Source organism: Alexandromys fortis, unplaced genomic scaffold (assembly GCF_014885135.2).
Source record: "Alexandromys fortis isolate MF-2015 unplaced genomic scaffold, M_Fortis_MF-2015_v1.1 scaffold_3, whole genome shotgun sequence".
Classification (NCBI taxonomy): Eukaryota; Metazoa; Chordata; class Mammalia; order Rodentia; family Cricetidae; genus Alexandromys; species Alexandromys fortis.
The window spans coordinates 7175473-7188084 of NW_026067909.1; positions in this window are offsets into that span (position 1 = coordinate 7175473).

Consider the following 12612-nt stretch of genomic DNA (forward strand, 5'->3'; position numbering starts at 1 on the left):
ACCTTCCTGCCTCAGCTCCATCACTGTGCCAAGTGGTAGCCCTCCGTGCCAGTGATGGGCACGTCTAGGGGCCTGGCTTTGTGGTCCTTCACACATGCCTCAGTCCCTCTGGCTGTGCTTCCTAAGATATAAACTGAATGTCACCAGCAGATAAGAGTGTGGGAGCCTCAGGTTGTTGGTGGCGACCCAGAGATACTAGAACTATTCCCTTAGAATGGCTTTTCCCCAATCTGTTGATTCTTCCTGGGGTCAGCTCATCCCACCTGTGTTTCCATTCACGCATTACAACACCTAAAGGCTGCCTCTTCATTTTTACGTTTAGGAAACAGAGACATAGAAGGGTGAAGACACAAACATGCAGAGTCGCACAGGTTCTGAGACAGTCCCATCGCCAGCAGAGATGGGCCACTCGCTGACTCAAGGGTCAGCAGGGAGCATTCCCCATGTAGGCTTCAAGACTGGAACCCACACCTGCCTCTCCCTCTTTTCTCGGCACAGTCTCCCTCTTTGGGGACACTGTCTAAGAGCCAAGCTTTCAAGCTGCTCCACTGAAGCAAGGACCAGAACTCAGCCTCTGAGTGACAGGCTCAGCAGGCTGTCCACCCTCCCTGCACAGAGACTCTCAAGTGATGTTGACAGCCAAGTGGAGCCACATTCCCCATTCAGCAGGAGTTCCGTGCATGGTCTGAACCTGGCCACACACCCGAGCCTGCCAAACAGAGAGACTGATGGCAGGAGACCTGAGCTGTGTCCAGACAGCTGGTGGGGAAGAGCCTAGCTCTACACAAGGGACAAAGAAAAAGAAACCTATGTGAGTGCATGGATCAAACCTTCACCCAGTGTTGGGCGGTGAGGAGAGGAGGGATATAAGACCCAAGAAATGTCCAGAGGATAACATTGAAAGAACTTCTAGGATCCAAGGAGCCCATCTACTTCCTTCAACCCTGGAACAGGCAGCAGAAGTAGAAAAGGAAACCCCTGCAGACTGCTGAGCTGCTGTCTCCAATAAGGGCTCCTCCTTCTCAGCTCAGTTGGGGATGAGGACAAGGCGGAGGGTAGCTGTGGAAGAGGACATCTCTAGCTGGCATCTTCCCCAGAAGCCAAACCACCAGGGGGGGACACCACTGCAGAGTACAGCAGGACCACAGCCCCTGTCCCTGCTCCTAGTGCTGGGGGTCAAATCCAGGACTCCACAGGTGCCAGGCAAGTGCTCTGCCACTGAGCTAAAACCCTAGCCCCCAGGCACAGAGCCTCTTGCTATGGCTGTGGCGAGGCCCTGGGAGCAGCTGTACACACAGGAATAGACACTTTATTTTCCTGAGCTTTGGCTCCTGCTCAGGGCCCTAAAGAGAAGAATTCACACCAATCTAAAAAGGGATTTATCAATCTTGCCTCCTGCCAAGCCTCATCCTTTATAAAAATAGCTGGTGGTTAGGTTTTCTGGGACAGAGCTCCACCAGTTACCTGAGGCTTTGGGAGCTGAAAGAGGAGGGGTGCCGGTTAGGATGCCAAGAGCCAGGGCTCTAACGTCCCTTGTCACAGGACCTGTGCCAGGGCTCACGAGAGTGTGGGTGAGAACACACGAGTCTCTGCTCCTGCAGAAGCCGGCAACAACCAGTCCACCTTCTCACTTGGTCACAAGCTCTGCACAGCTGTGGGCACCTGCCTGGACCAGATATTCCCTCTTGCGAATGTGACAGTGAGCATCTGAGCCTCGTGTCACTTAGAGTCCCATTGGAGAGATATGGACAACTCAGTCAGAGCCCAGGGTGCCTGAGGGGCACTGGGGACTGTGTGGGGCTGCAACAGTTCCTCAAGGTAGTTGACAGGGTGTCTAGCTGGTAAAGAAATGGAACCCGGAGGCTACTTGGGATCAGTGCCATCAGCCCTGTCCAGGGTAAAACTCAGCTCTGCACCCAGGAAACTTATTATGGGCTTTGGAAGGATCACACAGCAGGGAACAGTTTAATGAGACTGTTTGGCCACTTAAGGACTAAGTTAATGTTTTAGCCAGCATTACTGAGAGCGCATGTTCACAGTTAGCGTTTATCCCAGAGACATTTGGCGTGGTTCAGATGTGTCGCTGCTAACTTCACCAGCCTTGTTGGAAATAGCATTTTGTCAATGTGATATGCAAATAAGACCGAAATGTAATTCCTTATGTAAATAAGTCACAATTCCCAAATAAGAACTGTGGAAACAGAGCTTCTTTCAACGTAAATCCATATGGCCGTTTATGTCACTTACACAAGCTAACTCACAGGGCTGTCGCAGGGCTCTGATATACGGCTGCTACGACTGCATGTTATTGCATTCAAAGGAAGATTCACGTTCCGAAGGCTTAAGCGGCTCAACCAGTATGTCGGGTTAATTACCTTTGTGATCGAAGCTGGACGGTGCAAAAGCCCATTTTTGCCTTCATGCCATGAGGCTGGGTGTATTGTACTCTAAATGTATTGAGAACAGCCTTTGAATGGCTGCTTCATAGTTAAATGAGATACAGTAAAATCTCATTATAACAGACCTCTCCATTACAGCCTGGGTTCGGTCAACTGTTTGCTCAATTCAATCATTCATCGAATACAGTAAGTTCTCCTGGCCTTACATCTTCAGATCAGTGCACAGCTCCTGTTTCTGGCCACTGAAAATGACACAGGTCAGAAGTGATCCAGTTTACCCTCCTGGGTTCCCACCATAACCCTTTTCTAGCCTCTCTTTTGCCTCTCCGCTTGCAGCCTCCTCTGGGCTCTGAATCATGAGAATAGGGGTCTAGGTTCAAATGACTGAAGCTTACTTTCCAGAACCAGAGACTTGGCATTCATGTCGTCTATCCCTGGAGATCGCATGGTGCCTGTGTGTGAGCGCTGGGCAGATGGCCGCCTAGAAACCCTAGTGCTGCCTGTAAGAGGCCAACCCTGCTGAAGATGAACTTGAGTACTGGGGAAAAGGCATGCCGTGGCAGAAAGGAGCCAGAAGAGGATCTGTCATCATGTGTCATAAGCACCCCCACTTGCAGACAGCTGGCGGTGCTCTGTCACCTGCTCTGGCCTCTGTGGGGAGCTTGGACAACCTGGCTTTAGGGTGCAATGACTCCCCATGATTCTGATAAAGGGAAAGGATGCTGTCACCTTTGCACTCAGGGTACCAAATGAGAGGTATAGTGAGGGTTAGGATTCTCCTGACTCACGGGTGAGACTTTCATCTTCCAGATCTTTGGGAATCTCCTAAACTCTCCTGAAGGGACTGTAGGTAACCACGTTCAGCAGCAGCTAATATGAAGGAAAGCAGGATGGGATTTCCTTGAGCCTACCCCCCCCCAATTCTATTCCTACCCACACACTCCTGACATTTCTTCTTTGCTCTAGGAAGCAAGAACTTGCTCCCCAAAGAAGCCAGAGTCTGAAGGTTTGGATGCAGTTGTCATATCCTGTTGCAAACAAGCCGACCCCTTGGCTTGTCCCTCTAGATGTTTATTCTCTGGGGAAAAAGAAGTGCTGCCATGGAAATCTGGACACACCTGCTTCAGTCCACGTCAGTGCTCACAGGGATGTAAAGGGAGGTCAGGGTGCAGAAGCCAAGCTCCCGCAGGAGAGATTGCTAGGCCTTCCAGGAGCTCTAGGACTACTGCTCTCCACCTGCACCGAGGGCAGGGCCACCCAGAACCTTGGGGATCCTTACACCCCTACTATATCACATCCCTCACTTTTCTAAGTACCTTGACAAAATACCCAACACAAACAACTCTGGGGAGAGGAGTTTTTCTTTTCATTTTTTAAAAAATTATTATTATTATTATTATTATTATTATTATTGTCTCACAGTTTAAGGTGAGACAGTCTACTATAATGGGGAAGCCATGGCAGGGAGGGGCTCAGTCAACAACAGCTAGAGACCGTGAATGTGACTGCTCACATGGGGTAGACTAGGAAGCAGACAACACAAACCAGGATCTCATGTGGATTTAACCCTCAAAGGCCCACCCTAGAGACCTACTTCCTCTAGTCAGGACCCATATTCTAAAGACTCTGTAGACTTCAAAATAGTGCCACAAGTTATGACCAAGTGTTTAAATTACGTCCCCATGGGGACATCCCATATTCAGGTCATATTTAATGCCACAAAGCTCCAGTTCCAGGAGCCACTGTGACAGCACACCCATTTCTCATGGCCACTCTCACAGATGAGCGAGGGTAAGTGACCAAGTGGCCAGGAGACTTTCTCCAAAGGGCTTTTCCTACTGGACGATGGTAGATGGCCTTTCCTGACACTTGTGTCCTGGATGACTTAGGCATGGTACTTGATCAGCGTTGGCTGTGTTGTCCCTGGGCTGGACTTGATGAGGACACTGTGTTCATGACCATGACCTTTCTAAAGATCTGAGAGGAGCAATTCCACCTGCGGGAATGTAAGACAGCAGCCACTGGGCCCCATGGCCCGAGTGTGGATCCAGACAGTTACAGGACTTGGGGATGTCTCGACCTGGTGTCAGGAGTCAGGGTCCAAGCACTGGGGTACACCAGAACCCTGGGAGCCTGCAGACCCCTTGAGTTTGCATCAAGAACATCTCCAGAGACCAGGACTTAAAATCCATATTTTGTCTAAAGAGCTGTAGGCAATTGGATTCTAGTTTGCAGTTAAGCAATACCAAGGGATGAAATAGAATGTACCAGAAAGTTCAAAGGTTCTGATCACCTGCGCTGTGCAGTCATGTGGGAAGGCTGCTGGAGGTACAAGCTTCACTGGGGCCCCAATGTCCTTCCAGTAATGACTTTACTGCTTGTGTATGGAGTGTCTGTTTCTCCCCACAGCGTGCGCGCTTATATTAAAGGAAATGGGGAGAAGACAAGAGTCCAGGCTCACACGAATCCTCAGGAAAAGCTACATAACAGCAGCTAAGACTCCCACAATACAAGCCCAGAATTTGCTGCTTGTACCAGTGTTTTAGGACAGCAGTGCTGCCTAGGATTGGGCAACAGTCACTACAGGGAGTGGGTGTACACAGGCTTTGCAGTCACCCCAGGTCACAAAAGGCTTTGTGTGGTCTTTGTGGCTAGTGAGAGTTTACATGGGGGGGGCACCTAGAGGGTCTGGGCCCAGTACTACTGGTCAGAGTTACATTTCAGAGGGAACCGAGGGGATACCAAGGATAAGACAGGAGCAGGTAGGGCAGCCAGCAGGAGAGCCCAGCACACTGCATGAGCTATGACTCTGGAGAGAATCAGCTAAAGCCACCTAGGGAAGGGGAGACATGCATGGATGAAGACAGCAAGAAAACAAGACTTCGTGGGTTAGCGACAGGAAATAGATGAGTGTTCCTTTGTCAGAAACAGGAAAGGACAAATCCCCTGTCACTCCAGGAACGGGGACTCTCAGTATCCAATATGGTAAGTACAAAGACAGGCAAGCATCTGGGAGAAGCAAGCCAGGCTCAGACCCTGCAGGGACATCTGACAGTGGACCACGGCCTCCTTGTCTCTCCCTCTCCTACCTCCACAGCACATGAACAGAGCTACCCCACAGTTGTGGCCTCCCACACCTCTGACAGAGGCTTTTCCAGTGTGAGGGGGAACAGCTTCTGAAAAGAAGGGCTTGTTGTGTTCTCTTTATAAAGCAAGGCCATGTGTGATTACACACGGAAACACGAAGGAGGGACTGTCGCTGGTGATTACAAGAGTGCGGAGACTAAGGTTGTATCCAGAGCCGTCGCTACGGCGTAGCAGAGGGAAATGCCCTCTGTTTCAGGCACCCTCATTTGTTCTTCCACCAGTGTGTTTATTTCAAATTAATATACTTGTGATGGGGACCTTGCCTGCGTTCTGTCGCCATGGGAGACAGACAGCAGGAGCTGAGGCAATTAGAAGCAGGACCCTGAAGGAGTTTCACTGTTCAAGAGCACCCAATGCCGAGACTACGAGCAGTTGGCCTTTACGTTCCCGGATGACACAGGGGGCTGAGAGTCCGTAGGCTGACAGGCTCTCATCAAGGAAGAGCTGTAATTACATGAGCGTTCTGTAAACCATTTAATTTCACCAGGACTGGGATAGGCAGAGTGACTTACAGTCATATCGATAATGGCCTCGCTTTAAACTTTTAGAATATACTAAAGTAAGACACTGATAAGAAAAGGTGATGCGTTTTCCTTCCTTTGCCAGATGAGATCTAAGACAAGTGGGCATTGTAGAGCAAGGAAAACCACAACACATGAATTTTTGAAGCTTATTTTAACATTTTTTTAGGTGTAATGGACATACCGTCAAGTGCACATATTGGAGTATTTACACACACTGCAAATCCAGCATCGCATCAAGCGTCACCCCCAGAGGTTCCTCATGCGCCTCTGTCATCTCTCCTTTGCCTTCTCCTTTGGCACAGGTAGAGAAGCTCTAGTAGGCAGGATGTAAACAGAATCACAGACTGTTTTGAGGGAGGAAGGAGCTTGGCTTCTTCCACTCGGCATAATTATTCTGAAATTCAGTTGTGATATCACCATGCTCATTTTATTGCTAAGTGGTTATCCTAATTCTATCCTGTGGCTGCAATAAAGCATTCTGACCCAGAGCAACTCCATAAAGGAAAGGGTTGATTTCATTTCACATTTCCTAGTCACAGTCCATCAGCAAGGGAAGTCTACTGGCTCCTGTTCAGCTACTTTTCATATACAGTCCAGGCCCAAATGCTTAGAGACTGTGCTGCCCACAGTGGGCCAGGCCCTCCCATAGCATCCATCAGTCAAGACAATAACAGACATAGCCACCAGCCAATCTACCCGCTGACACACCTCCACAGGATTTGTTGACACACCATTGTGGGGTCAGGAGCCTTCATGCTTCTTAGATAACTATGTCTTGCTAGAATGGCTGCAGTCTGAGGAGATCACACCTCAGTCAGTAAAGTGTTTACTTTGCAAGCATGAGAACTTGAATTTCATTCTCTAGAACCCACATTTTCAAAGCCTACCTGCAAATGTTCAGAATTCCAGCTCTGGGGACGTAAAGACAGGAAGATCCCTGGGGTTCTCTGGCTAATCAACCTAGTCTACTTCATGAGTTTCTGACCATTGAGAGACCTTGCCTCAAAAACAATGTGGATGGTGTCTGAAATAATGAGAGCCAAGGTTGTCCGATGGCTTCACACACAAATGCACGTGCACACAGAGGAATGCACACTCAATCACACACACACACACACACACACACACACACACACACACACACACTGGGTCATGGACATGGGCATAGGTTTGCATTTTTTTAAGAAGTCAGTGGGAAGCTCTCTAGCAAGCTTACTGTTCCAAGTGCCCACCAGCACTATTAATCTGCATCCACTTGCCAGCACTGGGTATGTGCAAACTTTAAATTCTAGCTATCCTAATAGGTGTATTGTGGTAACACATTGGACTTTAAATTTGCATTTCTATGATAATAACAAGACTCTTTGTTGCTGCTCATATATAAATCCTTTGTTCAAATGTGTCACTTTGAAAGTATCTCCAGCAGTTTATTTTCTTAACAATATATTTCAAGATGTCAAGTTACTGGACCTAAAGAGGCAAGATGGCTCAACCAGTAAGAAGAGCACTTGTGAGAGCAATAGAATCTGAGTTCCAATCCCCAGAAATCACATAAAAATCCAACAAGGATCACACATGCCAGTGGCTCCAGCAGTGGGAGGTAGAGGTGCAGAGGCAAGTGAGCCCCAAGAGTTTGCTGGCTTCAGGCTCACTGAGAGAGCTTGTCAAAAATAAGGTGAAGAATAATAGAAGAAGACATTCAGCCTCTTCCCTGGCCTCTGTAAACATATGTGTGAACATGTACACCAGTGTACATACATTACACACACACACACACACACACACACACACCAAACAGGCACATAAAAAAGAAATGACCAAATTGTGAAGCATGTTATGATCAGTTTGTCAATCCATTTTGGCATCTCTTATTTCTTGACAATTTTATACACATATACAGTGTATTTCGATCATGCTCCCCCAAAATCCTCCCACTCTTCCTTGACACCCCCAGTGTGCTCCCTCCTGTACACATCCTCTCTTTTTTTGGGCAACTCACAAAAGCAAGTTAGTTCTGCCTGCTGTGATATTGGCTGCTTTAGTCAGCTTAATCTTGTACAGGCCTTGTCATCTCATTTGTATATGGACTTTTTATGACAAATGTTTAAAATTCTTGACATAACCCAAATTTCCAAAAGCTTTCTTTACATTTTCTTCAAGATTTATAGATTTAGGTTTGAGTTTCAGATCTCTTTTGAGTTGGTTTTTACATATGATGAGATATTGAAGTTCATTTTTCTTTATGCAGATGGTTGACCAGTTATCCTAGCCCCATCTGTAGAAGAGATTGCTGCCCCTCTCTTGCATTTCCCATGGACATTGGTCCACAGTCAGTTGGAGCTAGCCTTTCAGATTCATTCTTCTTTTCCATTGTTCTATTTCACCTCCTCAAAATTCCCATGTGGATTTTAAAATGTAAGCTCTCAGTCCAAACACTAAAAGCCTGGAATTTTTGTTGGACTCCCATCAGCAGCAGTGTGGGTAAAATCAACACCATAATATAGTTTCCGCATTCACACATACAGCCAAGCTGTCTAGTCATTTAGTTCTTTCATTTTTCTCAGAAAATGTGGTGGTTTTCACTCTATAGTATTACACCTCCTTGGTCAGATTTATCCTTAAAAGTTTCATATCCTGAGACTATCATACATGGGGTTTTACAATATTGATCAGAGTTGTTGCTCATAAGTGGAAATGCAGTTGACTTTTGCCCACAGACGTGGTCATCGATGTTGCTGAAGTTGTTAGTTTCTGAAGCCCTTTGTCCTCAAGCCACACTTGCCAGCATGCTTTGTCACCGCAACATAGATGTGAAATGGGACAGACACTGAAACCTGCATCTGACATCATCCATAAAGCAAAGCAACTCGAGATCCTTCTAGACCTGGAATGTGATGGGAGTGCCCACCCTCTACCTCTACTAAATCTGGAGCTCAATCTGGCCGGTGAAATAAGGCAGGGAAAGCAGCAAAAGCTACCCAGTTTGGAAAGAGTGGAGGAAAACTTGGTTCTCAGATGGCCTGCCTTCTTGTGCGGGTCCCATGAGGTCTAGTGGGGTTTCCCTCACATGTGGCTTTAGGCTATGTCAAATGGACAAGGAACGATAACCAGGGCTGTGTCCTCATCAGGTCATAGAATTTCACGTTTATTTTTAGTTTGATAATATTTTTATTTAGAAATGAGTGCTGGGCTTCAGCACATTTTTAAAGACCTTTGTCTATTTTTCTGGTTTATGAGCTGTAAGTCTTTTCTGTGTCACTTCAGGGGGTTACTTCACTTGGGGGTTATGGTAGCTGTCTTCAGCTGGACGTAGTCTGCCTTTGAGTTCTGCACTGTTGTGTTGTCTTAGTAGTCACACTCCCCTGACAGTGTGTACCATTTCTCCCCTCCTGTTTTCAGATGTCACTGTCTTACGTACAGTGTGTGAATGAGCCCCACCATGCACTGATGTGGGATGTCCTTTTGCATATGTAGTTTTACTGTGTTAAAGTTAAAACTTTTTTTTCTCAATTAGACAGAAAAGGTAAGATGATGTGGAATGTCCTTCTGGATATGTGTTGCTTTATTGGTTTATGAATAAAGTTATTTCAGCCAATGTCTTAGCAGAGCAAAGTCAAGTGGGAAATCTGAACAGAGATAGAGCCAGAGACAGTAGACAGAGTCAAAGAGATGCCATGTAGTTGCCGAAGGAGAAAGATGCCAGAACATTACCAATAAGCTACAGCCTCATGGTGATATATAAGTTAATAGAAATGAGTTAATTTTTTTAGCATGTACATACCCTTTATTTAACACAAGTAAATGTCATGATAGCAATGAATAAACTACCCATTTTTTTTGTCATGTGAGTTTGGGTTGTTATTTTAAATGGACAAAAAGAATTTTAATTTATTTTATTTTTGCATCATCATTATTATTATTATTACAAATTTTCACCTCCTCCCCTCCTCCCATTTCTCTCTCCCTCCCCTATCCCCCTCCCCCTCCCTCTCCAGTCCAAAGAGCAGTCAGGGTTCCCTGCACTGTGGGAAGTCCAAGGTCCTTCCCCCTCCATCCAGGTCTAGGAAGGTGAGCATCCAAACAGACTAGGTTCCCACACAGCCAGTCCATGCAGAAGAATCAAAACCCAGTGCCATTGTCCTTGGCTTCTCAGTCAGCCCTCTTTGTCAGCCACGTTCAGAGAGTCTGGTTTGATCACACGCTCCATCAGTCCCAGTCCAGCTGGACTTGGTGATCTCCCATTAGATCAGCCCCTCCGTCACAGTGGGTGGGTGCACCCCTCGCGGTCCTGACTTCCTTGCTCATGTTCTCTCTCCTTCTGCTCCTCATTTGGACCTTGGGAGCTCAGTACGGTGCTCCAATGTGGGTCTCTGTAGGAATATACCTGAGCCATTGGTCAAATAGTATTATAATTAATATAGCTTCTGTGTGTTTCTTTGAGAATGAATGGCTGCAGGACAGGACAGAAATTTATGTCAACAATGTACCACAATTGTTTTGCCTCAAATACTTAATTTAAATCACCTTAGAAATAGCAGGCCTACCTCAGTCCTGGTCCTCCTTTCTGTGAAGTCATATTGACATCTCATGCAATTTCTCTTCTGCCAAGGACTTTAACATTTCTGTGTGAGCATCTTCTGGGAATAGACGTTTTTAAGCTTTTGTATGTATAAAAAAAAGTCTATTTTGACTTTATTTTTGAAAGGTACTTTTACCTGTTATAAAATTCCAGGCTGAATTGTTTTCCCTTTCAGTTCTATACAGAGTTTTCTCTGCTAGCATCTGTCTTGCAACACTTCTGAAGAGGTGTCTGCTTTGGCTGCTGTCTTGGCTCTTCCATGTGTGATATGAAGAACCTGGTTCATGTTGCATAATCCATTTAGGAACATTTTAATTTTCTGGATTTTTCCCCGTGAGAATTTCTACTGCCATGTATTCAGTTCCACAGCTGCTTACACAGGGTGTGTGATGCACTACTGACCCACTGCAGTGTGTTTTCATCTCATACACTGTGGTTTTCAGGTCTTATTCAAGAAGAATACGTTTTCTTCTGCATCTTTTCTCATTGGTTCTCTCTCTATCCTCTCTCTCTCTCTCTCTCTCTCTCTCTCTCTCTCATATATTTAAAATGTGGTCACAACAGTTATTCTAAAATATTAGTCTAGTTATCAGATCACCTGTCATTCTGGACTGGCTGTGATGAATTGACATGCCTGCTTCCTTGCACACCTGATCTTTTTGACTGAATACCAGACTTTGTGAATTTCATACTACTGTGTATTCTAGATTCTTATATTCCTCCCAATGTTGCTTTGTTTCTTTCTGTGGTGCAAACATTTAGAAACAGCCTACTCCTCTGGCTTGTATATAAGCTTGATTAGGAAGAACCAGGGTGACATAAACCAGACCAGCCTTGCTTCACAGCAGGGGCAAGCCCTGCCTCCTGTGCAATGCACTGTCACTAGAAGAAAGGGAACAGCTGGCTCCAATCCCTTTGTGTACTTTCCTGTCAGCTCCCCTGGTGTCCTCACATACGTGTGACTGACCTTCATCCTGGCTTCAGTAGGTCGCCAAACTCGAGCTACATGGACTTCCCCAGACTCAGGGCTGTCTTAACCTGCAAAGAAGTAGGGGAGACTCTGCCTGGACCCCTCCATATGCACAGACTTGCAAACCCCCCAGGTGCCACTGGAGTCTTGATCATCACTAGCCAGCCATGAGCCATCGTCCATCACTGACTGGTAGTCAGTGTCCTCACAAGGATCATTCCCTATGTTTTCACTTTTTAAGGATTTTTTTTTGTCTTGGAGGGTTACGCTGGTACCTGTTATTCCAAAGAAACAAAAATAGAAAGACTATAAAAAAAATTTTAAAGTCCAACCATATGAAACTTACAAAAATATACAATGATGGTACAGGACAATTGTCTGTATTCTGTCAATCATGTTTTAAACAAACACTGATTGGCCAGGCAGGAAGTATAGGTGGGTCAACCAGACAGGAAGTAGAGGCAGGGCAATGAGAACAGGAGAATTCTAGGAAGCTCATTCCTCCCAGAGTCCTACCTAGATCACCAAAGAAGCAGGATGTGACCTACCTTGCCAAAAAATGGTACTGAGCCATGTGGCTAACATAGATAAAGATAATGGATTAATATAAGTTACAAGAACTAATAAGAAGCCTGAGCTAATGGGCCAATCCGTTTTATAACTTATGGAGATCTCTGTGTGATTTTCTCTAGGACTAAATGGCTGGGGGACCCGGTGGGACAGAAACCACAACAAGCCCGCTCCTAATGTTACAGAATGAAAATGACAGTTACAGATTTTTTTAATTGTCTTTATTATGTAGAATCAAGTTATGGCTTCAGAAAAATTCATGTCATTATAATTAACAATACTATTTTCCTCAGATGTAACATTAAGTGCAATGATAAATTAATGTTTGCTATTGAAAACATGAAGATTTCTGGTGGGTGTTTTTTTTTTTTAAGCATAAAAATATCTCAGTTCCTGTTTGTGTGAATCCTGTATCAGAGCTGC